General features: G+C 40.8%; 1 non-coding gene across 1 annotated transcript; it reads right to left on the bottom strand.

Moving 5' to 3' along the window:
- Positions 1-3,754: 3,754 nt before the first annotated feature.
- LOC129684596 (small nucleolar RNA SNORA43) lies at positions 3,755-3,895 on the bottom strand. The gene has a single exon (XR_008721364.1). It is a non-coding gene; the product is annotated as a small nucleolar RNA SNORA43 (small nucleolar RNA).
- Between the last annotated feature and the right edge of the window lie 1,817 nt (positions 3,896-5,712).

The following is a 5,712-nucleotide window of genomic DNA, read 5'->3' as shown; positions in this document are numbered from 1 at the left end:
ATCTGTACAGACAGTTATTGCTATTGATTGATGAATTGGCAATGTGGTTATGTCAGGTAGCTGATACCCCAGTGGTGCAAGATTTAGAACCCGAGAGTATAATTCATATGGTGCTGGCTTTAGAAAAATGACATATGCAAGAGTAAATATTTTGTAGAGATTTGTACAAAAGTTTTAGAAAGCCATTGAAGCCAGGCCATATATGTCAGGGACAGACTACAACAAATGCTTTAGGAGTCATTGAATGAAATAGCGAATATTATTAACGTCAATGAATGATGTACCAAGCAAATTTTATCAACATGCCATTTTTGTAGTTATGTCCAATCTCTAACAATGTAGCAAATTTATTCTGCATAACCATATTTTAGAGTATCCATGTCATATTTCTAACCCTAAATTAAATGACTTATATGGATGGAGTCATACATTCTTTTTAAGAAGTAGGAGGGAATAGCATGGTGTCTTGGTTACTTCTGTTGCTGAGCCAAAATTGCTAGCAAAATGAAGGAAGAGCATTAGAATGCAATCTACCATGAGAGGGAAAACATACAGGCATCATAAAGTATCAGGTTGCATCTGAAGTCATAAAGCATAAAGTCTGGCACTTAGTCTATTATCTCATTCTTCCCTTCAGATTACTAGCATGTGAGATAGTGCTGCCTGTATCTTTTGTTTTGTTTTGTTTTGTTTTGTTTGTTGCCTTTTTTGTTTTTTATTATTTTTATACCTTTCCCAGAGAAAAAAGATGGTGTCCTTTGCCAGGATCAATATAGTTGCAGTTGCCGAAATACAATGATTGCAAACTTTACAGGGTTTACATGATTAGTGTTTTAGACCAATTGTCCTTCTAAGCTTCCATCTTTCCTTGACTTTCAGTGGAACACACAGAGAAACGCAAAGTGGCCTGAATGCTTCAATGACTGAGGGGTGACTTGGCTTCTCAGGAACTGAAAGCAAAAGTTCCCCAGGAGCCAAGGACTCTAAACTGAAAAAACCTAAGATGCATGCCTCTCTAGGTAGTTAGGCCAGGCCAACTCCATGGTTCCTTGAAAATCCCCTTCCTTAATTTTTAATTTTAGAGTATGCAAAACAATCTTCAAAGCAGATTTGCTACATGGAGTAGCAAATCAATCTCAAGGCTACAATACTTTTCAGTATAAGCAAGAAAAAAATTTCCCAGAGACATTTCTATAAACTACAGTTTAGAAGTCCAATTAGAGACAGAAAAATAATGACCAATGATCTTCGTATTGTGCAGCAATAGAAGAGAGTAAGTTACCTAACTTGAATATTGAATACTTAATATTTTACCATGCAAGTCTCAAACATGAACACTTAAATTGCTGTGTCACCATCTTTGCCTGGGTAAAAACGTGATTATCATTGGGGCACCCAAGGTCTCAGAGTCATTGACATAAACAGGAATATTTTTTTCCCAGTTAACAGACTGAAGCACAGGTTAAAGAGGCACATATGTCCGAGGAGTAACAGATGCATTCAACATAGAATAGCAAGGAACAGAAAATTTGCAGTTATCCTCTTCCCTTGAGTTTTCTCTAACCCTTTTTCCTCAGCCACTTATTTTTTTTTCATGAGTTATAGTTGGCGTGGAGGCACTGGAGTTTTATTGTTGTGCTTTGATGTCTCTGTTGTCCTGGTCTCTTCCTGTTTTTCAGTTGTAACCCCTGCAGATGATTTACAAGCTCTTCATCCATCCTCTGCAGTTTGAGTTGGTGTTTCATATAACCACACTGACTTTTTAGCACCCTCAAGTAAACACACACACACAGACACAGCATCTCTTTCCATTGAATTATGGGACATGGGCCATACATTTGGTCAGACATAGCTTTTCTCCAAGGGGCCATGACCCTGGATATTGTAGGGGTCCACACATTTTCCATAGCAGTAAGGCTAGCCTTACTCAAATTTTCAAAATTTTAAGTATATAAAGTAGAATATCATGAGGAGTAGCCATACTAAGTTACTCCTTCTCCTTTATTTTTAAATAATGTTGAAGTTGTCAATAATCTTTTTCTCAAAAGGCTGACCCTGAGGGTTTTACAGAATGCCTGTGATGTGAGCTCTATCAAAGTGTTTGCAAAATTCCTGAGAAGGCTTCGCAATGTTTGCAGGAGCATTGTTAGTTTTTATATTTACATGGGCACAGAAGAGTAAAAGCCAGTGATAAGTTATCTAAACTATTCAACCGAAACTTTTATTTTCTATCATGAGCAATACGAACTTAAAGGACTAATCCAATTTTTATTACTACCACTGAAATAACTACATGTTCCTGATGAACTGGATTTCTATTTCCTTGAGTACCTATTTTAGGAATTGTGTGCCTTGAATGAGACAGATGATCGACAATTTTACATTAGAGGAAGAAAGAGCAGAAAACACAAGCTGGGGAATGAGAAGTAGGAATGGAGCGGTGGTGCACTGCTTTGATCTCATCACTAGGGAAGGAAACTGAGGCAAGATCCTTGCCAAGTTTGAGGGAATGAGAGGCTTTCATTGTGAGAATCTGGATATATTTTAAATGTATTTTTAAACTACATTTGTTTAGTAGTTTTTATGCAGAGGGGCATTCCCATGTCATGGGCCCCATATGATTCCCACATAACAACTTGTGGGAGTTGGCTCTCTCCACTATTTGGGTCCTGCGCATCAAACAAAGTCAAAATTCACAACCATCAGGAATGTGGATAATAGGTGCAGTCTGAGGACACCAAGTCCATCATCCTTTAATTACCTTTTCAGACATTTTCAGTTTCCTGACTTTACTGGGCTTTCACATGCCCTCAATGCCCTTAATTCTCCTAGTCAATCACCTCTGCAAATTCAGGCGAAGTTCAATGTCAGTGCATCCTTTTTCCCAGTCAATAGTATACTAAGATCTATCTTAATCATTTTACCTACTATCTAGCCATTCAGTTGACACTCTTTGGCTCCCAATCATTTCTACAGGGTTGTACTTTTCCAATCACAAATCTAATCCTCACATCTTCCAAATTTAAGCATTAAATAGCTTCTCATGGCTCTAAGATAACAAGATAGTGGCTGCCCCATCTTGACACCATCCTCTCACTTCAGGTTTTACTTGTGGCCACTTTTGGTTATGAGTACCAGGGTTTTGAGCTCATCATGTAAATTCTTTACTTTACAGCACAGTAGTTATTTTGTTTATGTTTTTCTTTTGTTTCTTTAGAATTAACAAGTCTATTTATATCACAGCACTAATAGTCACTTTCCTTCCCTTACAAAATTATCATTTCAAAATGGTGAGTCAAAGAGCACCTTCTACCCATAGTGCCACTATCACCAACCACACTTCAGTAGTCTCGAAATTACAGCCAAACACAAGCCACCCAAGGTGATTTTTTAATTTAATTTAAGGTATGGACTACCAAGATGAGAAGCATGGGCTGGCCAAAGCTGGTTTGGGTAGTTCTTGACATCTCTGGTCAGTTTTCAGAGGCCACACTGAGATCCAGGGACTAAAATCATATCTGCACTTGTCATGGTCAGACATGTGGCCAAGAGGTAGGCCTTATTCCTTCTGGCTTCTGGATCTGGAACATGAACAAAGATGAATTATCCTTTTATTTTGCTGGCCCCTCTGAATACCTCCTAGAGAATTCAGTTTCCATACTACTCAATGTCAAAGTTTTGTCTTGTTAAATTGCTGGCCATGCAACTCTTGGTGAGCATGTCAAACCCCAGTGCAACCTCACCATGGCTCTGCAAATGTCAGGTTCTAAACCACTCTAGTGCTCACTCATTTCTGAATAATGAGTGCAGAAATAGCCATTGCTCTTTGTCCTGATGCTACAGGCTCAGCTGTGCAGCTGTGCTCTGCCTATGGTGCTGACAGATCTAGAACATCTTCAAGGCAGTCAGCCCAGCATTTTTAACAGCCTCTCTCTAACCACAGAAGTCTGGAGGCAAAGAAAGTCATTTCCTCTGAGTTCTGGGCCACCCTGTTCTTTGTTGAGTTTCACCCAGCAAGAATACTCTGGGAGGTTCTATCTGAATGACAAAACTAAACAACGTATCAAAAAGGGTGTGTTATATTGAATAGGCTGAGCTAGCAAGAAGGCTAAGTGAGCAAAGGTATTCATAGGCATGGAAAGCACCTGCAATTGATTGCCAAAGCCCACCTAAAATCTGTAAAGAGAGTCTCTCAAACTTGTCTTTTGATCCCCACAAGCACCATGACATGCACCTGACATGTCACACAAAAATAACAAAGGTTTCTATAAGTTTGACAGGTTGGCCTAGAATTCCTCCTGTAGCTCAGGCAGGCCTTGTGATGTGTTGGGATGTGTGTCCCTTGTCCACAGATCCAGAAGCGATCTTGTGTTTCTTTTCTTATGAATTTACATTTAATTTATGCGGGTGGGTATTTTCTTACAAGTGTATGTGTGTACCATATGCATGCAGTGCTCTGAAGAAGCTAGAAGAGGTCATCAGTACCTCTGAGACTGTAATAACAGTCGTTTTTGAGATACCATCTGGATTCAAGGAATTAGAATTTGGTCCACAGCCTGTGCTCTAAGCCTGATGAGCCATGTCTCCTGCCTCTTAATATTTTATTTTTATTTCCATGGGCAACTGGGGATTCAAACTGAAGCTACAACAGTTCATTGTAGGCTGGTTTGAAAACTTACTACTATCGGGCTGGAGCGATGACTCCATATTAAAAGCATTGGTTGTTCTTCAGAGGATTAAGGCTCAGTTCCCAACACCCACATGACGGCCATCAGCTGTCTGTAATTCCAGTCCCAGGGGATCCACCAGCCTCTTCTGACATCCAAGGGCACATCATAGACACAGAACACAGAGCTATATACAACCAAAGCACCCATATAAGTACAATAAAGCTGTAAAGAACCAAATTCCTCCTGCAACTCACTGCTCGATGTTCCCAGATATCAAAGAAACTGGTCTAGGAGCAGAGCAGGGCCGGGGAACCAAGCTAAGTTCTCACTTTACCTGCCAGGAGAAAGAGGTTTCTGAGTGGCTTACCTGCACAGTCCTCATGAAGAGATGACCTGTCCTGAGTTTTACAAGTCCAAAATATAGGGGCTGTAAGATAGCATACCTGATGGAGGTGCTTGGTGAGTCTCAGGACTGCAGAGTGGCATCTGTCAGATGAAGACCATGCAGGCAAGTCCTCTTGCTCCTGCCCCGAACCTATACAACACCACAGACGGAGGTTGGCCATGGGTGGTGGTTCTTGTACCTGATAGGAGATCCCAGTAGCCTACGTTTAAGTTTCATAGGCACAGGAGAGCTGTGTGGAGGACTCAAACGTAACATTCAGCACATTATCCCCTCGGGAAGTCACTGTCTATGTGTGTGGTGAATGGCCCCTTCTTGAGGTGTTTATTGTCTATGAGCACATGACATATATATGTACACACACGCACACAAACACACGGGTGCGTGCATGTATGTGTGTGTGTGTGTGTGTGTTTGGTTTTTAGAGACAGTGTTTCTTTCTGCATCCCTAGCTGTCCTGGAACTCAATATGTACAGTGTTTAATGATCTTTGCATGCCTAACTGAAGGAAGAGCGATAGTGCAGGACTGGCTTTTCAGTCCAGCCTCAAGTTCTACTGCAGCACCACTCTCTCCAGCTCTGGGAAAGTTCCTTCCTGGTGTGGAAGGCAGGGCTGGGAACCGCTGTGCCGAGTCACTT

This window comes from Psammomys obesus, unplaced genomic scaffold (assembly GCF_907164565.1).
Source record: "Psammomys obesus unplaced genomic scaffold, mPsaObe1.curated_primary_1811, whole genome shotgun sequence".
NCBI lineage: Eukaryota > Metazoa > Chordata > Mammalia > Rodentia > Muridae > Psammomys > Psammomys obesus.
The sequence above is the reverse complement of the archived record's forward strand: the minus strand, read 5'-3'. Positions and strand labels throughout refer to the sequence as shown.